We start from the raw sequence: 25,155 nt of genomic DNA on the forward strand, positions 1-25,155 counted from the left end.
ATTGGCGTGGAGGGACTCAAAGCCCCCGAAGACTGAGTGGTGGCTTGCGGACATGTCGAGTTTCCTGGGGATGGAAAAAATTAAGTTTGCCTTGAGGGGATCTGTGCAGGGGTTCACCCGGAGGTGGCAACCATTTATTGACTTCTTTGCGGGAGAGTGGAGCATCAGCAGGGGGGTGGGGGGGGGGGGGGGGGGGGAGGGGGGGAAAGAGTAGAGTAGGAGGGAAAATATGGCGGGTAGTACCGGTGGGAGAGGAGCGGGCTTGTGCAATATGTTATGATGGAAGTATTGAAAGTACGTGGATGTTTGCACATTTTTGCCTTTTTTGATTCCTTTCTGATGATGTCTGTAACTGTTTATAAAGCCAAAAACTACCTCAATAAAATTGTTTATTAAAAAAAAAGAATCGAGGAAGACAAAAGAGTGGATTATAGATCAGGAATCAAAGGGTTGAGTTTGAAAGAGAACGACAAGCACGGACATTGGAAGCAAATACCCAACCGTCTTGCCCTGAACAACAATTGAAGGAGAAATTCAGGATAAAAACAAGAGAGGATAAAGAAAAATCAGAGAGGTGGACAATATTTAAGATATGGACTGAGGGAGATCTGAAGAAAACCAGAGAAGCAAGACAAGGCCTCGCTAAGGCTGTTGTGAAAACTAACAGAGACGTTATCCTGCACAAATAGGAAGGCAAATAAAAGCAAAATACCGCAGATGCATGAAATATGAAATAAAAACAGAAAATGCTGGATAAATTCAGCAGGTCTGACAGCAATTCACCCACACACCTGACGCACTATAGCCAGTCTTCCAATGAAATGAGAATACATGACACCACATGACATATTCCATACTCATCACAAAGTACAGAGCATGAGGAACAAGTAGGTACATGAATTTGTGGTGATTATTTTTGCAATTATGTAGCCTCAGGATATTAATTTTTGGGCAGCACGGTGACAAAGTGGTTAGCACCGCTGCCTCACGGCCCCGATGTCCAAGGTTCGATCCTGACTCTGGGTCACTGTCCATGTGGAGTTTGCACATTCTCCCCGTGTTTGCGTGGGTTTCGCCCTCACAACCCAAAGATGTGCAGGCATGTAGATTGACCACGCTACATTGCCCCTTAATTGGAAAAAATGAATTGTGTACTCTAAATTTTTTTTTTTTAAAAGGATATTAATTTTAAATTGGTTCACGTTGACACGAACGGCTCGCTGAAAAACATATTGCTTTTCCTCCATTGAATTCATTAATGCCAGTTGCTCTGTGCTAAAAGCTGTGATAGGTTTGAATGGAACATATCATTTGAGCTACTTTAGACCCTAAATTAAGGGTGACCGAAGGAAAGCTGTAGAAGATTTGTGAGATATTTGTTGGGAGATGGAATATAACAGTTTATGTTTCCTGTGTAATTTGCATTCCATTCAATCCTGATTTGTTTCCAATTTGGATTTATTTGCTCGAACAAAGGTGGCAATAAATATCCATTTTGGACCATATGAAATCAAGACCTTTTTTCAGCAGAATGTTCCGAGTGCTCAGGATCATTGGCATTTCCAGTGTGATCCACAATAAATCGCATTGATATAGTTCAAATAAACTTGTGTATTAATTATCCAGGAGTTTCGGAGGATGTTTGTTTGAATATATGGAAAGGGTGTCGGAAGTAAAGGGCTTTGATACACTGAATAATAACTCTGTGGAGTGGACGGAATTAATGAATTGATGTAATGAGAATGCAGTATGCCAGTAACATCACACAGCTAGTAGGTAGCAATTAAAAATGATGATCGGCAACAAACGATAACAACCAACAAACGGATGAAAATCTCTTTTGGTCAAAGTAAAAGAAGAATCTGAAATGATTTGAATTCATTTTGAACGTGGATGTCAAAAGTTTCGATTCGCTTAAACCCCAGCCTCAACAGCATTACACAGAAGTAAGAGAGTGGCAGTGAGTGAACACAACACACCATGGTACGAACACTGCAACTCAGCCTGCTAATGCGGTAAACACAGTGGGGAAAGAACAAATGAGGTGGGGTAGCATCAAGACAAATCGTTAGTATGCCTTTGTGAATTCAAGAAAGCTAGGCCGTGAGAGAATCGTGCCTGGCAGCGCGCTATTAACTTTTGGCTTGATATGGCTTTGTGTCTTGATGCTGGCCCAGCTTGTTTGTTCTTTCCCCATTGTGTTCATCTCATTAGTGGTATACATTGTTGTGTTCATCATGTTCTAGTTTGAGCTCTCACTTTTTTTACAAGACTGGCGACCTATGATCAAAAGGAATTCATTGTGTTTCAGGTTGTTTGTGCCCGTGACAGAAAAAAACTCATCTATTTGTTGTTGATCATCATTTTTAATTGCCATCTAGTAGCCATGTGATGTTACTCGCATAACACAGTACATCAATTAATTATTTCTGTTTAGTGCACAGGGTTATTAATGTTCAATGCATTTAAGCTCTTTCCCTATAGATTTAGATAGTTCAGGCATATAACCAAAAAAGTTATTCCTAGGAACTCCCAGGCAGATAATCAAAAAAGATATTCCTAGGAACTCCCAGGCAGATAATCAAAAAAGATATTCCAAGGAACTCCCAGGCAGATAATCAAAAAAGATATTCCAAGGAACTCCCAGGCAGATAATCAAAAAAGATATTCCTAGGATCTCCCAGGCAGATAATTAAAAAAGATATTCCTCGGAACTCCCAAGTGATGGAGAATTGTGAAAATTAATAAATCATTTGTCAGCTGACATTAAAACTAAGGTAAGAAAATGCTGACTTTTCATCCCAGTTAGTACCTCCCTCCTGGAGAATATTTGATATGCTCCTACCTTCAGGGGACTGATATTTCTGCCCTTGTTCTCCCCTCCCACACATATACTCGAGCCCTAAACTGCTGGACCACTTCCAAAGTTTGGTCAGCTTGTCTAAGACTTTAAGTCCCAGATTTTGGTTGACCACCAAATGTAGAGACCTGGTTGCATCCCCAATGCGGGCCTTCCCCTGAGCAGCCCCTTCCGTGATGGATTGGAATTACAACTCACGGTACCAGAGATCAGCAACAACTATGTCACTCACCTTTTTGAACCTTCTTTGCATTGCTGCTTGTGTACCGAACCCCACTGATGTTCAATGTGAGGGTATCCCAAATCCCAGAAGGGAAATTTGGAATGATTAATTTTCTGCCACGTGGAAATAAATGTAAGAAAAGAGATGAAATTTGGAAATTACACAATGTTTATTAAGGCAACAGTAAAGAACAGCATTTACAATTAACTGCAATTATAATTGCACAGACAGTATGTTTAAATTATTCCTCCCAATTCAAATCTATCTACTTTCCTAAACTCTGTATGCAGCTTCCCCAAGACAAGGTTTTAACACTATGAGCCAAATCCAGCAAGTAATTACCACACAGGACTGATTGCTTTATTTTGGGAATCTTTTTTTCTAGCTCAGGGCAGAGCTTCTGGGGACTTTTTCTGACAACAGCTTGATTGTCTGAGAGAGCTCTGCTTTGCAATGGGGTGTGGCAATGATCTAGGTCCCTAGATTGCTAGTCTCCACTTTGCTTTTGTTTAAATAAATTTAGAGTACCCAATTCATTTTTCCAATTAAGGGGCAATTTAGCATGGCCAATCCATCTATCCTGCACATCTTTGGGCTGTAGGTGCGAAACCCATGCAAACATGGGGCGAATGTGCAAACTCCACATGGACAGCGACCCAGAGCCGGGATCGAACCTGGGACTTCGGCGCCTTGAGGCAGCAGTGCTACCCACTGCACCACCATGTTGCTCACTTTGCTTAACAAAGTATCTGTTTTACCCTGCTACTGGGTTAATCTGCATCTCACAAGTCCCCAGTGCAGCTAAATCCCTTTTGGTTTATTTTTTAGCCAATTCTTTTGTTTTCATTTTATTCCAACTTTCTAATATTTGGCCCTCGAGGTACTCTGATCTGAGGGCAATACAGCATTTGGCTTGTGTTGTCATGGAAATTAGATTGTAGCGGACAGTTCTTGGCCCTTTACCACTCTTGGAAAATCATGGAAATTTGGGTCAAAGTAGGGACAAGAGACTCAGCTTCCTGCAAATAGGCATTAGGACCCAGAAGAACTGGCTTCCTGTTTAATTTTGTATTCGTTGAACTTGTTTATGTACATTGAGATTGAAGATCATTTTTGTTATTTTATTTAAGTTGGGACTAATTTGATTTGCACAATTTATGGGAGTCAAGAACAAGCATTCTCTTATTCCGTCCCTTCAAACATTGTCTCTTTTCAAATTAAGAAGTCTTACAACACCAGGTTAAAGTCCAACAGGTTTATATAGAACATAGAACAGTACAGCACAGAACAGGCCGTTCGGCCCTTGATGTTGTGCCGAGCAATGATCACACTACTCAAACCCACGTATCCACCCTATACTCGTAACCCAACAACCCCCCCTTAACCTTACTTTTTAAGGACACTACGGGCAATTTAGCATGGCCAATCCACCTAACCCGCACATCTTTGGACTGTGGGAGGAAACCGGAGCACCCGGAGGAAACCCACGCACACACTGGGAGGACGTACTTTGAATGTGAGTCTTGGCAAGTAATTAAGTCTTTGCCGGTAATTAAGTACAGACTTAATTACCTGCAAAGATTCGCACTCAAAGTATCGTCTTGCATCTTTGACTTTGTCAATATGTATGTTTCTGGAACCTACCTCTTCATTCACCTGAGGAAGGAGCAGTGCTCCGAAAGATAGTGACTCTAAACAAACCTGTTGGACTTTAACCTGGTGTTGTAAGGCTTCTTACTGTGCCGACCCCAGTCCAACACCGGCATCTCCACATCATGGTTACCATCTTTTTAAATTGAACAAGATTGAGACAAAATTGGTATTTTCTATTTTGCGTTAAAAGTGTTAACCTTCTGGACTTCCGGTGGCGGCGATGATCGAGTGAGCCGCACATTCGGCGGGCTCTCACTCCGGCGGGGCTTTAGCGGCTGATTCCCTGCGATAGTGGTGGCGATGTATGCCGAGAAGGCCTTCGATCGGGTGGAGTGGGGCTATCTATGGGAGGTGCTCGGACGGTTTGGGTTCGGGGAGGGACTGGTGAATTGGATCAAGCTATTGTAACAGGCCCCAAAGGCCAGCGTCAGGACAAACCGAGAAGTGTCAGAGTACTTTAGGCTGTACCGTGGGACCAGACAGGGCTGCCCGCTCTCCCCGCTGCTGTTTGCGCTGGCCATAGAGCCGCTGGCGATTGCGCTGAGAGCCGCAAAGGGAGGGAAGGGGATGGTTAGGGGTGGAACATAGGGTCTCTCTCTATGCGGACGACCTGCTCCTGTACTTGTCGGACCCATTGGCAGGGATGGAAAGTATACTGGAAACATTGAGGAAGTTCGGCCAGTTCTCAGGGTACAAATTAAATATGGCCAAGAGTGAAATGTTTGTGGTGCAGGCAAGGGGCCAGGAGAACAGATTGAGTGGGCTACCATTTAGGCTGGTTGAGGAAAATTTCCGGTACTTGGGAATCCAGGTGGCGCGAGACTGGGGCAGGCTGCACAAGTTAAATTTGGCCAGGGTGGTGGAGCAAATGAAGGGAGAGTTTCGGAGATGGGATGCACTCCCGCTGTCGCTGCCGCCCGATCTTTATCCCGCAGTCCGTCTTCAAAAGGACTGGCAAAATTATCATGAGCTTTGTCTGGGCGGGAATCCCCGCGGGTGAAGAAGGCGATGCTTGAGAGGAGCCGCAGCGAGGGAGGGCTGGCATTGCCGAGTCTGATTAACTACTACCGGGCGGCTAACATCGCTATGATAAGGAAGTGGATGATGGGTACGCGGTCTATCTGGGAGCGGGTGGAGGCGGCTTCGTGAAGGGGCACCAGCTTGGCAGCCCTGGTCACGGCTCCTCTACCGCTGCCGCCAGCCAGGTACTCCACCAGCCCGGTAGTGGTGGCGACCCTGCGGATATGGGGCCAGTGGAGGAGGCATGTGGGGGAGATTGGGGCGTCTTTCTGGGCGCCAATCTGCGACAACCATCGGTTTGCCCCCGGGAGTATGGATGGGATGTTCCGAGTATGGTGGCGAGCAGGGGCGGGAAGGGTGGGCGATATGTTCCTGGAAGGGAGCTTTGCGAGTTTGAGGAGCTTGGAGGAGAAATTTGGTCTGGTAAGGGGAAACGATTTCAGGTACCTACAGTTGCGGGACTTTGTCCGTAGACACGTCCCATCCTTCCCACACCTCCCGCCACTGGGGATCCAAGACAGAATAGTCTCTAGGGGTGAAGGAGGGGAGGGTAGAGTCTCTGATATTTATAAGGTGCTCATGAAGGGGGAAGGGTCCCAGACGGAGGAACTGAAACTCAAATGGGAGGAGGAGCTAGGTGGGGAAATGGAGGATGGGCTGTGGGCAGAAGCCCTGAGTAGGGTAAATTCGACTGCAACATGTGCCAGGCTCGGCCTGATTCAATTTAAGGTCGTTCACCGGGCCCACATGACGGTGGCGCGGATGAGCAAATTCTTTGGGGTAGAGGACAAATGCGCTAGGTGTGCAGGAGGACCAGCGAACCACATACACATGTTTTGGACATGTCCGATGCTTAGGGGGTACTGGGAGGGATTTGCGGGGATCATGTTCTGGGTGCTAAAAACAAGGGTGGCGATGGGTCCAGGGGTGGCAATTTTTGGGGTTTCGGAGGACCCGGGAGTCCAGGGTGAGAAAGAGGCCGATGTTTTGGCCTTTGCTTCCCTGATAGCCCGGCGACGAATATTATTGGCATGGAGGGACTCAAAGCCCCCGAAGACTGAGTTGTGGCTTTCGGACATGTCGAGTTCTCTGGGTATGTAAAAAATTAAGTTCGCCTTGAGGGGATCTGTACAGGGGTTCGCCCGAAGGTGGCAACCATTCATTGACTTCTTTGCGGGAGAGTGAGCGTCAGCCGGGGAGGGGGGGGGGGAAGGTTAGAGTAGAGTAGGAGGGGTAAATTGACGGGTAGTGCCGATGGGAGAGGAGCGGGCTTGTGCAGTATGGTACGATTGAAGTATTGAATGTACGTGGATGTTTGCACATTTTTCCTTTTTTTTGCTTTTTTTTTGTTGATGTCTGTAATTGTTTACAGTGCTGAAAAACTACCTCAATAAAATTGTTTGTTTAAAAAAAAAAGTGTTAACCTTCTGGATTTTAAATATATAATCATCCAAATTTTCTAAATCAGAGGTACTCTACAAACTGAACCAATCTCACTGTATTGAGCAAACATGAATTATTTTTTGCCTGCAGCCTGCAACTCCTTGCAGCATCCAACATTGTATCAAGAATCGGCTTGGGACCAAAATCTCAACTGAAGTCATTCTATGTTAAACTGTTATCTGTGAGCTATGAATGAATTTTAAGCTGCCAATCAACACCAGACAACAATAGCTCTGAGTACCACGTTATCATCTGCCCACATTTCCATGAAATTCCTCACAGGTACTTGAGCAAGCATTAACTCATTGAAAATAAGCAGGTTACTGCTCCCATTGACTAAATCATACTGGACGAACTTGCTGCGTTAAACACTTCAACATTTTTGATAAGTTTGCTATTTGTGACTTATCATGAGATTACCTTTTTTTAAACCTTATTGTTGTCCAGGAATGTTTTTTTTAAAAAATGCTTTACACAGAGAAATTGTGTTGTGGTTTAACTTGGCGCAGAGAGCTATGTCAGTTTATCTGAGACAGGTGTCCAGATCAGATTTTGTGGAGTTTGCTGAATTATGTGTCAGATATAACCAGTGGTTATGTAAAAAGTTTGGCCCTGGTCATTTTAATTTTTTTATTTTTTAAAATTTAGAGTACCCAATTCATTTTTTCCAATTAAACGGCAATTTAGCATGGCCAATCCATCTACCTTGCACATCTTTGGGTTTTGGGGGCGAAACCCATGCAAACACGGGGCGAATATGTGCAAACTCCACGAGGACAGTGACCCAGAGCCGGGATTCGAACCTGGGACCTCGGCGCCATGAGACAGCAATGCTAATTGCTGTGCCAACGTGCTGCCCTGGTCATTTTTATTTGACAATATTTATCAATATGTTGGCAGCCTTCAAGGCGTGATCGTCAGGGTGTGGAGGTGAACCTTGTATTCCTCAGCACATTAATCATAAAATATTTTCTGTTACTTTGAACTAGCAAGGCTTCATAACTAATTACAAATGCATGGCATTTACAACAAGGAACCAAGCTGTACAGAGAAACATAGAATCCCTACAGTGTAGAAGGAGACCATTCAGCCCATTGTCTGCACCAACCCTCTGAAAGAGAACTCTACCTAACATGCACATTCCTGACACTGGTAGTTTTGTTTTAGCATGGCCAATCCACCTAACCCGCACATCTTTAGACCGTGGTAGAAAACCGGGCAGCCAGAGACATAGGGAGAATGTGGAAAGTCCAGTCAGTCACCCAAGACCAGAATTGAACCAGGGTCCCTGGCGCTGTGAGGCTGTGGTGCTGTGAGGCAGCAGCGCTTGCCACTATGCCGCCCATATCAACATCAGCGGCACATGTCTCTCCCCACATTTCCTAAACCCATCAAAATATCCTCTATAAACACGTGCGTGTTTATCCATCTTTCATTTAAATGCATGTGTTATTTGCCTTCGCCATTCCTAGTGGTAGCAAGTTCAACATTCAAGCCATTCTCTGGGTTTAAGAAAAAGAACCCTGAATGTGCTATTCAATTTCTTGGTGACTATCATATTTATAGTGTCTAGCTTTGGAAACCCCCCCCCCCCCCCCCCCCCCCCCACACACACACATGTGGCATCAGTTTCCCTGCATCTACTCCATTGAGCGCTTTCATAATTCACTTTGTACTGGAATTCATGTTGTTAAAAATGGACATAGAGGCAATGGAGAAGGTGTAAAAAGAGTTAGTAGAATAATATCAGAATTGAGAGGTTATCCCCATCTGAAAAGGTTGAACAGACTAAGCCCATTTCTCTAGAAAGGATAAGACGGAGGGGTGGGGTTACCCATTGTGTGCTGTACCTGTTGTAAATTGTTACCTGTGGCTATCGTTTTTGTTTTGTTTTGTTTGATGCGATTTCTGTAAAAATGGAAAATGGCAATGAATTTCTTTTAAAACTCCATTGGCTGTAAGGCACTTTAGGACATTCTACCATCATGAAAGGAGATATATAAATTATTACTATTCGCTTGATCTTAACCTATTTGTAAGTGTGTGTCACAGTTACAAACTAACTTGAAGTTCTCTTTGGTGTTCTGCTTTGTGAAGACTCAGGAGAATTGCAGGAGGATGCTTTGTTTGATCCTAGTCCATGCTACAATCAAGAGTTTACCTGCAAGAGGAGCCTTAACACACGGATCAAAAATATTTGGGTTAAAAACAAATAAAGAAACCCATCAATGGAACATGGCTGCTAAAACAAACTGTTAATGCACTTTGTGCCAATCACAATCTTGGGTATGATTGTAGGATGATTTTGTAAACCAGATTTTAACAGAGGATCCCACTGCTGAAGGACTGTGCTTGTGCTTTTAGAAAATAACTTGCTTGTGTTGTGTTAATCACCCTGGGGTAACACAGACTGCAACTGGATGCAGTTTTATTGAACTTGTTAAGCAATGCACACAGCTCGCTGTGGGTTTGACACTCTACTAATCTAAGCGTGCTTGCTATAACTACCTAGACCAGACTAGCTCTGAGCCACGTGTAGAAGGTGCTAACTGATATATACACCCTGACTGTCACTACAATTGTCACCAGTGGAAAGAGGCAGAGTGTTGATGCCTTGTGTGTTTTATAGTGGGAAACCCCCCTCTAGTGTTGGGCCTGGTGATTGGTTGTGTTCTGTCCTGTGTGTTGATTGACAGTACTGGGTGTTTGTCACTGCCTGTCTGGATCTCATTATGTGCATGAGAGCATATCATGACTGCTTGCTTAAGCATTCATTTGTTTTCTGTGTTTTATTTGCTCTGAGTTACTTATCTTCGGTCACCTGTCCGGGATAGACAGAGTGTTGCATTCTCTTTTTAGTAAATTAGGAAACTCTTTAAAAACACAATTTGTACTGTTCCACAATCCCTTCATCCAATTCTACACAGTCTACACTGCTATTTTGTGAGGTAATTTGGCAGTGGATAATTCAGACGTAATTCGAGGTTCGGCGAATTAGATTCTATTCTTTGACAAACTGCCTGAACTCAAAAAGAAAAATGCATGGCCCACAGTTTATCAGGTTTTATTAGCTATTCCATAGCCAGAGAGAGTAGCATTTATGTAATACCTCACCATTTTTACAAGTGCTATGTGTTTTGGATAATGGGAGTGGTATGTGACTCGTGTTTCGCTGTGTGGGAGAATATCAGCAATGGCTGCAGCTTTGGCAATTTGCCGTAATTCATTTCGAAGCATGATGAGCAATGTCTCAAGCTGGCCATTACAGGTTCTCAAATGTTTATTTTTTCACATTTGTCTGGGGCCCCTTGCAAATTTGTTGAGTCATTTCTTGATGTGAACTTTTCAGTATCATAGCACTTTAGCTGGCCTTTAAAAGTTAGCTTCTCTTGGCACACTACAGAATTTCTGGCAGGTGCAGTCTTTTTACTTGTGACCAGCTGCGATGGCTCAGATTAATAAACTGGAGACTTCCAGTAACAACAAAGGAGGTTTATTAACAGCAGGTAAAGGCAACTATATACAAGCACAGAACAATGATGGTTAGGGCTGGACTCTCCAGCTCAGGATCCACACGGCCCAGGCCAATTCTCCCAGGGCCTCTCCTTTATCACTATTGGTCAGGGTTCTGTGCTTCAGTGTGATCGGCCAAGAGCCAGTCACGTGGACCGCAAAACCTGCCCCTTACAGGGGCCATGCTACAGTCCCTCCTCCCTAAGGTCCCTCATTACATTTTACAAAGTAAACTATATACAAGGTTAAGAGACATAAGGGAAAGAGTTTATCACAGTCAGTTTGTCCGGGGACCTCACATCCTCATGGACCTCCTTAGTCCCCCAGTCGTCTCCACCTTCACCAAGGTAATCTTGTTGTCTGCAGACGACAATGGTTCAGGAGGCTCCACCTCTTCCGTCGAGCTTTTCCCCTCACCAGCTCCCACCTGGACTGCCGGCAGGGCTGATTCTGAAATTCCCAGGAGCCACAGGAGCACCGGTGGCATTAGTTGGACCCATCTGTTCTGGAATGGGGGTTACTGTCCCCCGCCCCCTCACATGGTCGACATGCTACTACACAGTCCTGCCATTGACATGTACAACATAGAATACACGTTCAGATTGGGATATGATCCGACTGGCTGACCAGATTGGGCCCAAGGCAAAATTTGATTTTTCTGGGCGATCTGACGTGCCTCCGCCCTCCCCGCCAAATTGGGAAATATCAAGTCTAAAAGATTTATGAGGGGATCTCCAACAAGCAATTCAGCCGGTGTGACCTCTTTGGTGGTACGGAGTAGCCGCGTTGCAGGACAATAGTATGTTGGCCAGCTGATGGCGCAACGACCAGTTTGATTGCTTCCTCATAGAATTTTTTTAAGTCTGTGCGGCCCTTGCTGCCAATCCGTTGGATGCAGGGTGATATGGGGCAGTCCTGGTTTAACAGATTCCATTTATCTGAACAAAGTGTTGGACATCGTCAGTAAAAGCGGGTGCCATGATTGGACACAGTGGCTTCTGGTAGGCTGTATGTCGCAAATAACTGGCCTAAAGCGTCCACAAAAGCCTCCAAGGTCATAGCTGCCATTTTTTGTTTGGATAGCCATTTGGAATGAGCATCTACCAAGACGAGGAACATCCTGACCAAGAAAGGACCTGCATAGTTGACGTTTACTCTGGTCCAAGGGTGGAGCTTGGCTGAAGGAGGTTACAATTGAGTCTGGCAGGGGTGCATTGCCGTACCACTTCCTCAGTAGCTTTATTGATGTGGCCACTAGACATAACTGTGAGCCAGCAACTTCATTTTTGTTTGGCCTGAATGAGAGCTGTATATTTCTTGTGAGAGGAGTTCCCTCGCCAGGTGTGGAATAACGACTCAAGAGCCTCAAAGTATTACCCCATCCTGCAGATTAATTCATCCCTGGGGGTTAAGTAGGGCCTCAATTAATTTGGACATCTTGTGGTGCCAAACTGTTTGTCGCATCCATTTCACCTTGGATAATACCGGATCTCGCTGAGTCCAATTTCTTATGTGTCCACACTGGCAAGATGTTCAAGAAGTTCATGGTCAAGTTGATTCCTTGGATACTGGCGTTGGCGCCAAGTTCATAGGCAAAGGGAGTCAACTCTGCATTGGAGATTTGGACGTCAGGCCTGTGTTGGAAAGTTTAGTTATCGGCCGCCAGCAGCAAGGCTAAAAATTGCACAGTACTGGAGGCAATTGAGGGTACTAGCTTTTCCTCTCCCAAAAGACCCTGGGTGCGATTCTCCAGAACCGTGACTACATGCTCCCACCAATGGGAACACCAGAGTGACTCCCGCTGGTGCTAGGTGTGAACCCAATGTGCCATGTTACAGCATTTGACAATTTATTTAGGTGAATCAGCTTTTCCGTGCCATTTCATGGCACATTGAGGTTCGTTCTGCAATTGAGAGGAACGGGACCTAAAGAGCGCTCCAATCTTAAAAGGCTGCTGCAGCCTCTGCCCACCCAACTCCCCCCCCTTCTGGATTCCTGGCAGGGCACCCTGACCAGCAAGGCTCCACTTCAGAAGCCCCCATTTCTTCCCCCAATCCCAACTTGCCAGTCCCGCCCTTAGTATTCCCCTTCAGGCCCCGCTTCTTCAGTGCAAACCTGGTACCTTGCAGTCCTAGGGTGGCAAAGTGGTAATACTCCCCAACAATTTCCGTAAGGATGCCAAGTGGGGTTCTTCATGGGAGGTGTCGATTGTGGGGGGCTCTTGTGCTGGGCTGGAGGGGCTCAGGCCGGTGGTCTTTCATTGGATGGGGCTCATTTGGCTGCTCACCCCCTTTGAAGCCTTTAAACAGTCAGTCACTGTGTAAAAATTAAAGTTTTCTCATAATAAAGCGAAAGTGTTCTCAACTATACCCTAAAACCGTTAAAACATGGCAAGTTTAAAAATCTGTGAAATGAAGACAAAAGTAAATCCTTCAAAGTGGTGATACCTTTGAAGTTTTCATGCATTTCATTGCCCTTCAAAGTATAGAAGTCTTTATGCATGTCTGGAAGGCTGAAAGCTTTGATTTGCATTGTTTACATTCAATTTTGTTGCTTGCTAAAAACTTCCTCATTGACAGGTTGATGCAGTTTCAAAGGAAAGGTTGAGATTGCTTATTTATATAGCTCTGCAGGGATCCATTCACGCAGGGTCAAAGGTGTTTTCCGAACCAGTTTTTTTCTTACGAAGCTACCTCTTTGTTCTCAAGTGCTTCCTGGAAAGTGCAGGGACACATTCGGCAGCATCCTAGTTAGTTAGTTGCTCCGGTGTACTGCCGGTCCGTGAGATGTAAAATAGATCTGTTTGCATGATCCTGTCAGTTTTGGACAGGAAACCCAATATCAGCCTGATGCTGGATTCTGTGGGTCATCCTGATCCCACTTCCGGCAGACGGCCACGGAGAATCCTGTCCTCAATACCGGTTTATGGTCGGGTGTTATTATTAATCCATAAATGTATTGGTGGAACTTTTTAATACCATAGATGTCGGGGTCCTGCCCCACGCTTTCTCTCTATTGGTCAGGGTTCATACGCTCCCGCGCGATTGGTACAGAGCCAGTTAAGTGGACCGCAAAGCCTGTCCTCTTAAAGGGGTCCAGGCTGCCACGCCAGCCATCTATTATTCTTTAGAACATGCCTAAGGTCTTTCACTGTTACAGTCCTTTGTCTTATGCTCAGGCTCTGGCACAGTTAAATTATTTAAGTTTGAATAAAGTAATGTAAATAACTGAGCAGAAGGGAATTCGGTGCTTAAAAATGAATATAAACAATATGAATCGAACAGCCTTCAGGAGCAGACTCATTCTCATCAGCTATTTTTATTGGCTTTTGCATTCTGGTCCACTAACTGTCATAAATTTCAGTAATGTACGTACATTTTCTTAGTGTATGTGACTCCCTCAGGTTATTCTTCTGTCGCCCAGTAATGATTCTTCCTATTCTGTAAGGCAGTTAGTCAAAGGTTTCAAAAATTGAGCAATTATTAGCTTGTGGTTTGTTTTAGTAGTTGCAGAGCAACCACATCCTAACTGAACCTTTCAAAAGTAAATGTGTTTTTTTCAATATTTTTTATTCTCCTTTTTCACATTTTCTCCCAAATTTACACCCACCAACAACAAACAATAATCAGTGACAAATATGTCAATCCCCATATCAATAACAACAATTCCATCCTCCCACCAAACCCCAAACACTAGCCGGCATGTTCACACAAACAAATGACAAGAAGGAATCAGGAATCACCCATAGTCACCATCAACACACACAGTCCCCCTCCCCCAACCCTCCCACCCACTCGCCCCAACTAATGTTCGATGGGCAGCAGGGTAGCATGGTGGTTAGCATAAATGCTTCACAGCTCCAGGGTCCCAGGTTTGATTCCCGGCTGGGTCACTGTCTGTGTGGAGTCTGCACGTCCTCCCCCTGTGTGCGTGGGTTTCCTCCGGGTGCTCCGGTTTCCTCCCACAGTCCAAAGATGTGCGGGTTAGGTGGATTGGCCATGCTAAATTGCCCGTAGTGTCCTAATAAAAGTAAGGTTAAGGGGGGGTTGTTGGGTTGCGGGTATAGGGTGGATACGTGGGTTTGAGTAGGGTGATCATGGCTCGGCACAACATTGAGGGCCGAAGGGCCTGTTCTGTGCTGTACTGTTCTATGTTCTATGTTATCCAGTTCTTGAAAGTGCATGGTGAATAATGCCCATGAATTGTAGAACCCCTCCATCCTTCCCTTCAGTTCAAACTTAACCTTCTCAAGAGTCAAGAATTCTAACAAGCCCCCCCACCACGCCAGGGCACAGGGTGGAGAGGTTGCTCTCCATCCCATCAGGATCTGCCTTTGGGCAATTAATGAGGAGAAGGCCTCCGCACCTGTTTCCAACCCTGGCTGGTCCGACACCCCGAATATGGCCACCCAGGGGCCCGGGTCCAGTTTCACTTTAGAAATTACCCTAAAAACCTCCTTTCAGTAATCCTCTAGCTTTGGACAGGACCAAAACATATGAACATGATTAGCGACCCCCCCTACCCCACAATGTTCACACACATCTTCCACTCCTTCAAAGAATCGGCTCATCCTTGCCCTCGTGAGGTGTGCTCTGTATACCACCTTCAGCTGTACCAGCCCAAACCTTGTGCACGAGGTGGAAGCATTCACTCTCTGGAGCACCTCACACCAGAACCCCTCCTCCATATCCTCTCCCAACTCGTCCTCCCACTTTGCTTTGATCGCTTCCAGTGGTGCCTTCTCCAGTTCCAAAATAGCTCCATAAACCGCTGACACTACCCCCTTCTCCAGTTCTCCTGTCGTCAGCACCTCCTCCAGCAATGTGGAGGCCTGCGCCACTGGGAAGCTCTATCTCCTTTCTGGTAAAAGGACGAACCTGCATGTATCTAAACATTTCCCCCTGCTTCAGCCCATACTTCGTATCCAGTTCCTTTAGCCCTGCAAACCGACCCCTAAGAAACAAATCTTTTAATGTCTTAATCCCCTCCTCCTCCCATTTCCAAAAATTTCAATTCCACCTCCCTGGCTCAAATCTGTGGTTCCCCCGAATCGGCATTTCCCTTGACCCTGCCCCCAACCCAAAGTGTTGGCAAAACTGCCTCGAAATTCTTAATGAAGCTATTATTACTGCCCCACTCCTGCCCCACTGCCTGAGTATTTCCCCGGAGCTATCGGGAGCGGCGCTGTTGCTAGTGCTTTCAATCCCGACCCCCTGCACAAACTCTCCTCCATTCTGACCCACTGGGAATCAACCCCTCTGACCCAGCTCCGCACCGTCTCCATATTCGCCGCCCAGTAGTAATACATCAGGTTTGGAAGACCCAAACCCTCTGCCTGCCTTCCCCTCTGTAGTAGCACCTTTCTAACGCTGGCCATCTTCCCTCCCCATATGAACAAAGTAATCATTCCCTCAATCTCTCTGAAAAAAGCCTTTGGCAGGAAAATCGGCAGGCATTGAAAAATAAACAGAAATTGTGGCAACACATTCGTGTTAACCGCCTGTACCCGACCCGCCAGTGACAGAGGGAGACCATCCCACCGTGCCAGATCAGCTTTCACTCTCCCCACCGAACTAGAAATGTTCTCTACCTGTGGAGCCCCCCCCCCCCCTCCCCACTCCTGTCCAACCTGCACCCCCAGGTACCTAAAGTGAGTCCCTGCCCGACGGAATGGCAGCCCCCCCCCCCCCCCCCCCACCCCTGCCGCTACCCCCGGCTGAGACACCACAAAATACTCACACTGATCTATATTTAGTTTGTACCCCGAGAAGGACCCAAACATTGAAGCAGCTCCCCCTTTCGACACACTCGGTTCCGACACGTATAACAGCAAATCATCGGCATATAAGGACATCCTATGCTCTATCCCTCCCCGCACTATTCCTTTCCATACCCCAGAATTTCTTAATGCGATGGCCAACAGCTCAATCACGAGTGCAAACATAGGACATCGCTGCCTAGTCCCAAGGGGGAGAGAAAAGTATCTCGAGCTGACGTTGTTTGTGCGGACACTCGCCCTCGGCTCCTTATATAGTAGCTTTACCCAGTTCACAAATCTTGGTCCAATCCCAAACCTCTCCAGAACTGCCATCAAGTATCCCCATTCTACCCGGTCGAATGCCTTCTCAGCATCCAATGCCACAACCACCTCTGTTTCCTTCCACTCTGCCGGTGCCATAACGACGTTCAATACCCTTCTAACGTTTGAAAAGAGCTGCCTCCCTCTCGAACCCCGTCTGATCTTCACCTATCACCTTCGGGGGCACTCCTCCAGCCTACCCGGCAGTACCTTCGCCAATACTTTTGCGTCCACATTCAGAAGCGATATGGACCTATATGACCCACACTCCGTTGGATCGTTATCTTTTTTTAGCAACAGGGAAATCGATGCCTCCCCCAATGTTTCTGACAACACCCCTTCCCTATCGCCTCTTCAAACATCCCCACCATCAGGGGTGCCAGCTTATCCTTTAATTTTTTATAATATTCTACCAGAAACCCATTCGGCCCCGCCACGTATAAATGTGATGTTTAGTGGCCTATTCTGAGTGTTTGTTGTCTCCAGATCATCACATGAATGTGATACAACATATGCTGGACAGCTTGCACGATCGTACCATGCTTCTTGGCTTTGTTCATAATGTCCCTATTCAATGTCAGCTCAGTAACTAGTAAATATCTATTATCCTATTATCTTCTAATACTTTCCGTAATTTATCATGCTCCTATTTAGATTGACATATGAATTATTTTGTAATGCAGGAGGCAAAGCCAATGCAGAATAAATTCCATAGATGCCCTGCAATCGGAAGGAGGCCATTCGGCCCATTGAATATGCACCCCCGCCCTATCTTAGCGAACCTGCAACCTAGCCAGCACATCCTTGGCCACTGAGGGGCAATTTATCACGGGCAATCCACCGAGGAGGAAACCCACACAGACACAGGGAGAACGTGCAAACTCCACACAGAGTCCCTAGCATTGTGAGGCAGCAGTGCTAACCGCTGTGCCACCGTGTAACCCCAAGAAAGAACATTTTGCCTTCGGAATACGAAACCAGTGATGAAGTTAGATTTGTAAATCATTTTTAAATAAATGAAGAACAAGATTTTAAAGTTTTATTCACGAGATGTGTTCATCGCTGGCTAGGCCAACATTGACTACCCATGTATACAGTTGTAACAAATTTAAACTTTGTGCAGATTTTCTCTTGTGGACGGAGGAGTGCATCTGTGTATGTCGATAAGCAAACTAGAATAATCCGCTTCAGTTAGGTGCTGGACCTCCATGTGCATGCCTCTCTCAGTCCCACAAAGATACCACACCAGTCGAAAAAGCAGACATTATTAGTATTTGATACTGAGGTGCTAGAGTAATATTTTTCATGTTTTCACGTTCAAATCTTTTCAATATATTTTATCAGAAAAAGTATGTCGATGACACAATTCATGAAACATTGATTGAGCTCCTCTATTTATCTATTTCAGCAGCCAACCTGCAGAATTGAAAGCTTTAGACGAATGAGCAGATAATATATTGCACCTGTTTCTTCTGGATGCCTCACTTTGTGTGACAGAGGTGAACAGCTCATGTCTGTATCTGACATTCCTCCAGCTGATGATGGTTAGTGATGGTTGGGCTGAGCTTGAATGTACTGAGCTGTATTAGGACAAGAATGGTAGTACCGAACTTTATCGGAAAAAAAAGAGACAAGCTGTCGGAGCTTTTCGTCTTGCACTCATCAGGACAGATGCAAGAATAACAAACTTCTGAGGGAGAAACAATTTATACCGCATGAGAAAAGAATGTTAATTGGTTAGCAAGTCGACTGTGATCGAGGCATTGACATGGAGAATGCATCGATGAACTACTGTCCCCCTGCTTTTGCTTCATTTTTAAAAAGGCAGAATGCCTGGACATGGTCCTTTTGCTTGTAGACGTCAGGACCTGCCTATGAATGCATCTAGTAAAATTGATAGTTTAATTCTCAACACACTCAGGATTGTTCAGTAAGCGCTGCCCCTTCCTGGAATCGCATCTAACATTAATGATTGTTACAACAAGGAGGAGTTGAGCTGAACAAGACTTATGGCGCAATCTAACCAAATTGGAATTGAGACCCATGACGTGTGCATTTGGCGGGCGTTTTCCAACGGGAGACACATCACGCTATCTATCGGAATTCTGTTTCAATTTAGGGCCTCAACAGGGAACACCCCACCGAGGCTGCACTTAGCCCCATTTCCTGCACTGAGGAACATTGCTCGCTTGTGGCAGTGTCAAGGTGTCTGGATGGCACCAGCAGTGCCGGATGGTACCCTGCTCAGAGGGTAACCATCTGGGGGCCTCGATCCCCTGGGAGATACCCCACAAGTGTTGTTCCACCTGGTCTCCATTTGTGGGGACCAGCACTGAACGGCACTTGCACAAAGTCTCCGAGGCGAAGGGGTTAGATCTCAATGCCTCAGATAGATGAGGGGATTGCATATTAGAGTGAGACTAGCTGTCTCACTGTAATATGCAGATTTACAAAATAGTGACCGCCCACAATGGTAGGGATTCAGGTTGCAACGTCTCTCAAGGCACGGCGTGTAGGGTATATCCTGGCAACTACCCGCCACACCGCCATTTGGGTGCAATGCGGCCGGCAGATCGTTCCCTTAGTCTGTGTGTTACTGTGTTCCATTGTTGGCGTACTTCATAAAGGTCAGTGAGTTCATATATTAGAACCTGGATGGTATCTTTAGTCTTAAGTGTTGGGCACGGTTCAGACAGTCCTGAGAGTATTCAATGTTGATTGGTTGTGGTGACTGAGTAAGGCATTGCTCTGAGCACAATAGCCTAGAAGCACAAATGTCCGACCTTGTGGTAATGGAGCTTCCCCTTGGCTGAGCAGTGAGACAGGGCTATCAGAAGTCATGAAGGAATTTGCAATCTGCTTGGCCACCATGCAGGGTGAAGGAGAGCAGATGTCACAGAGAACCAACAGGGGAAACCTGGCTAAAAATATCTGTGAGGAGCAAACTTCTCATTCATCAGGATGATGTAGGTTGCTGCCAAGTTACACTGTATATGGCCTGGGAGCTCTGCCTCTCTCAGCCAAAAGCACTCTGGAACCAAGCAGCACTGTGAAATGTGCTCCATGATTAATGAGCAAAGCAGGACCAAGGTCAAACACATTTAATTTAACATCTCCCATCTTCCTAAATGCCTGATGTTTAAAAAGAGTATGGAATAGAATCAAGACTTCTGCTTTTGATTATCCCCGAGTTATTTTTGCATTGCACTTCAGGTAAATATGTACGAATGGAAACCAGCTTTCAATGCAAATGCAACATGATCAATGGTAGCATAGTGGTAATGTCACTGGACTAGCAATCCAGAAGCCCAGAGGATATGGGTTCAAATCCCACTATGGCAGCTGGTGAAACTTCAATTCAATTAATAAATCTGGAATTATAAAGCTAGTGTCAGTAATGGTGACCCATCTGGCTCTTGAATGCCCTTGAGGGAAGGAAATCTGCCATCCTTACCTGGTCTGACCTACATGTGACTCCAGGCCCACAACAATGTGGTTGACCCTTAATTGCCCTCTGAAATGGCTGTGAAAGCTGATCCATTCAAGGTCAACCCAAGGATAGTAAGAAGTCTTACAACACCAGGTTAAAGTCCAACAGGTTTGTTTCAAACACGAGCTTTCGGAGCACGGCTCCTTCTTCAGGTGAATGGAAAGGCTTTCCATTCACCTGAAGAAGGAGCCGTGCTCCGAAAGCTCGTGTTTGAAACAAACCTGTTGGACTTTAACCTGGTGTTGTAAGACTTCTTACTGTGCTCACCCCAGTCCAACGCCGGCATCTCCACATCATGGCAACCCAAGGATAGGCAGCAAATGCTGCCCTTGCCCAGTGATGCCCACATCCTACGAAAGAATAAAGAAAATAAATGATTTATGTGCCCTTTACTGTCTTAAGAGGAAATGTTTCTTGTCTATGGGAAATAGCTTGTCGTGTGAAGCAGATTTTCGTTTTCATGCCATTTGTGAAAGGTGCTGATTGCCGATCCCACTGGTTGCCTCGCTCAGCAACTGTTTATATATGAGCGTGGATAGGAAGCGTTAATTGGAAACACCATTGCGTTTAATTTCATGGTCACCATACATTTGCATACATGCACACATTCCCAGCAGGGTTAATTGTGTAGCAGGTTGGAGCAGGAGCTGTGAATGTTAATTTTAGAACTAGATTGTAAGTTTGTGGGGAAATGTTTAAATTCTACCAATTAGTGGCATGCAGAACCTGAAATGAAATTCAGAGTCAGTGTTTTTACCATGTAAGTTCATGCCTGTTAAATTCAGTCAGTTTTACATTACTTTCTAGAAACATTTCTGTCAATACATTTTGGAGAAATGCCCACTATTGCTTCGGTGTGTATGTGTTTGGGCAATTGCATACGTGTTTGGGCAATTGCAGCATCCTTGCTGTGACGATATGCTCCATGTAATTGCACACTCAAAGCTAACCTAAGTTCCTACTTCTTCAAGAAGTAGCCCTTTGCCATACAGTCATCTTTCTGTGGGTAAATACTACAAAAGATGCAGATGTGCATCTGCAGATGATGCAGATGATCTAATTGAATGGCGGAGCAGGCTCGAGGGGCCAGATGGCCTACTCCTGCTCCTAGTTCTTATGTTATGTTCTTATGTGTATTACAGTGGCAGTGAAAATGAATTGACCCATTCATGATATAACAAATCCACAGAACTGACCACTGCGAATCCAGCCATTATGATGATTGGCACCTCCCACTTTCTGCAGCAAAAATAAGGTCCAGAGTTAGGATGGTGGGGTTTCCCTTCTTGCCATCTGAGGAATCAGTGGCAAACACATCACAACCTATACTGTTGCCCCTCAGCCACTGTCACTCCAATGGGTGGTAGTTGACTGGCGATGGTACACCCGCCCCTTACTTGGGAGGAAGCGAGTCCTTGCTAAAATCCAAGCAGTGCCACAAGCTGGGTGGACAGAGCAGAGTCCAAGTCCTGGAAGTCCAGGGTGAGGTAAGTGCGGAGGTCTCGGGGTGGGGAGCATAGGTGAAACCCAGTGGGTGGGCAGAGGTGAGGTGGGGCTGTTGGTGAAGAGATTAGGGGGAGAGGGAGCACACTTGGGGACAGGGCTTGTTGGGGGTGGGGATGCACCAGATGTTAAAAGAAGGCTGCAGATGGAGGCAGCCCTCCCTCTGAACCACAAACCACCAAACCCTGTGTACATCATGTTATGAGCCAGGGTTTAGAGAACCCCAAAGTGTAACATGGAGTTCACCTGACCCACAGCTTTTAATAGATTGTGGTATGGGGAACACACGGACCACTCTACAGGTGTGGTACAGCAGAAATTGAAAAGTATTTTTTAAAGCAAAACAATGTTTATTCTATGAACTCATGTTAACTTTTTTAAAACATACAGTGAACATCTTAGCAACCATCAATTCAAATACAATCCCCAAAGAATACAACATTAAGTAATCCTTAATAACTTCCCAAACAACATCCAGAAGACAAAATAAACACGTTTTAACAGAAGCACATTAGGTTTACATTCACTACTGAAAACATTTATAATTCTGAATTCACCAAATGATCAAGAGATAGTCTTTTCATGGCAGAGAGATCAACAGTACACCTGCTGTGTCTGGCTTCAGCTCCAACACTGAAAATGAAACTAAAACACACCCTGCAGCAAACAGCCTAAAATGAAAGTAAAAAGGTGACAGACATCACAGCTCCACCCACTCTCTGACATCACTGCAGTAGTAAACACCCATTTCTTAAAGGTACTCTCACTACAGATATTTATACACAGCCATTTAAAACACTAATTTCTTAAAGGTACTCTCATGACAATTGTGTGCTATTAGGAGAAACTGAAGATTTAGTCAATAATGAGGAATAGACTCCATTCATGTACTGGTTAGTGTAGGAAAGACCATTTTGTTTATGGGAGAAGCCCACTTTTATTGGTGGGATTTGACTGGAGTAGCTGAGTGGGTTGGGAATTGAGAAAGACAGTACACAGTGGGCGCGTTTCTCCCAAAACGGGAGAAATCGTAAAGCTGGCGTCAAACCCGGGCGGGTTTGACGCCAGCGCGCCCCTTCCCGACCGGGAACCGATTCTGGTCCCCGGTCGGGGCTAGCAGCCCGACGCCGTAGGCTCCGGCATGACGGGCTTAACGAATATCGTTAAGCCCGCTTGCCGGAGTTAGCGCCGGCTGACGCGTCATATGACGTCAGCCGCGCATGCGCGGATTGGAAGACTCCAACCCGCGCATGCGCGGATGACGTCATCGCGTATTTGCGCGAAACCCGCGCATGCGCGGGCCGGGTTGCCCCTCAGCCGCCCCGCGAATGGATACTGCGGAGCGGCGGAAGGAGAAAGAGTGCGCGGGCATCGGGCCCGCTGCCCGCGATCGGTGCCCACCGATCGCGGGCCCATGGCACCCTTGGCACGGCCGTGGTACTGCCGTGCCAATCGGTGCCATGGTTATAAAAAGCGAGTTTGTGACGCCGTTTTTACGAACGGCCAGACCAGGTGTGTTTGCCGTTCGTAAAAATAGCGTAAAGGGCTGGGACTTCGGCCCATCGAACAGCTGTGAATCGCTGCCGGCCGTAAAAAAACGGCGGCAGCGATTCGGGTCGGGAGTTGTGCGGGGGGTGGGGGAGAATAGCGGGAGGGCGGGAAAAATGTCGGGAAGGCCCTCCCGCTATTCTCCGACCCGTCGTTGGGTTCGGAGAATTTCGCCCAGTATCTTTGTAGGTAGTTGGTTCAATTATTCTGTGTTTGATTATGTGAGCCTGTTTAAAATTGAAGCTTATTCTGCTTGATTAGTACTGTCTGGGTGTGCACTCAAGAGAAAAGTAAACAAAGTTGGTGGGGAGACCTGGAAACCTGAGTTGTAAGCATGAGTGTCAACATTTTGTGATTGCAGAGATATTTTAAAGGACACTATAGAAAATGCTTATGCACATAGAAAATGGTGTCATCTCTGCATAGATCTGAGATATAAAATGTACTGTACTTGGATTTATCGGGGTATTGTAGTGGAGGTGTGAGAAGCTCTGAGGAGTTGAGAGGTTGGGAGGAGTTATTGTGATGGTGCGTTTTGGAGTTGGAATAATGAGCAGAGATTTTATTTTGTATTTTGCACGAATCGAATAAAGTGAATCAGTGGAACGAGCGTCAGTGAGGAAAAGGAAGCCAAAAATGACAGGGAAAAGGTGCCAAAAAAAACATTGGAGGAGGGGAACAGGCCTTTGAAAAAAAATCAGATGCAGGAAAGTAAAAATAATGCACTGAAGGGAGATCTACAAAGAAAGAGAAGGTAAAAATAAATTTTCTGCAAAGGCCTGATAAAAGACTGGCTGTACTAAAATAAACCACGCTTCAGCACTTCTTCTGGGCAAAGGTGTGGTGAGCATGTGACAACATTGTTCAGGTGACTTCCATTAAAAATGTGGACACAAGGGTCTAGTAATTCAATTTGGGAGGCAACACAACACAGCTGGGGTCAGATCAACTTGCTATAATGCACAGCATCTGATGCTCGGGTCCGTTGTCTGCAATGTTGGCTGGTACGTATAAGGATTAGCCGATCGGACACTGCAGTGAAGGATCTGGTACCAAAAGGGTTAACACAAGACTGAGTATGGTACTGCCACACGGTGATGGAAGGAGGCAAATCATCTTGGGCTGGGGACCAGTCTAAAGTTGAGTAGCAATGTGCAAGTTCCTGGTATGGAGTACTCTCCATACCTATTATAAAATGTATATAGTTAAGCATTGTTAAATTAGACTTACTGATAATTTACGCCAGGGTGTTTCATGGTGTCCAAGCAGTATCTTTCAAGGATAGCGACGGCAACATGTATCATGGGACCAGCAGTCAGATTTCATCAGTTACCACCTGTTTCCTGCACCTCTCGCCAAGAAGAATTCTCCCACAAGAACATTGGATGGTGTAAGTTATCAGGAAGAGTGCACAGATGTCCAATTTTTGATGCATTATAGATCAGTGGATGTATTGTAGGGCACAGCAGCAACTTACCTCGACTGAGACGGAGAGAATTATCATCTTGAAAAGAACAAGTTGATTAGCGATAGTCAACACGGTTTTGTGAAGGGTAGGTCATGCCTCACAAACCTTATTGAGTTTTTTGAGAAGGTGACCAAACAGGTGGATCAGGGTAAAGCTGTTGACGTGGTGTATATGGATTTCAGTAAGGCGTTTGATAAGGTTCCCCACGGTAGGCTATTGCAGAAAATAAGGAAGTATGGAATTGAAGGTGATTTAGCGGTTTGGATCAGTAATTGGCTAGCTGAAAGAAGACAGAGGGTGGTGGTTGATGGCAAATGTTCATCCTGGAGTTCAGTTACTAGTGGTCTACCGCAAG

General features: G+C 45.7%; 1 protein-coding gene across 11 annotated transcripts in view; it reads left to right on the top strand.

The window, feature by feature from the left end:
• The window catches only part of LOC119957306 (alpha-(1,6)-fucosyltransferase), a 933,359-nt gene that overhangs the window by 477,546 nt on the left and 430,658 nt on the right, over positions 1–25,155 (top strand). For 3 of the 11 annotated variants that reach the window (XM_038785197.1, XM_038785250.1, XM_038785206.1), the window contains one exon: positions 18,200–18,335. The exons of the other annotated variants lie outside the window; for them this stretch is intronic. The gene's annotated coding sequence lies outside the window, so the exon portion shown is untranslated. The remainder of the gene's footprint in view (positions 1–18,199; positions 18,336–25,155) is intronic. 11 annotated transcript variants of the gene reach the window in all.

Source organism: Scyliorhinus canicula, chromosome 2, assembly GCF_902713615.1.
Source record: "Scyliorhinus canicula chromosome 2, sScyCan1.1, whole genome shotgun sequence".
NCBI classification, from domain to species: domain Eukaryota; kingdom Metazoa; phylum Chordata; class Chondrichthyes; order Carcharhiniformes; family Scyliorhinidae; genus Scyliorhinus; species Scyliorhinus canicula.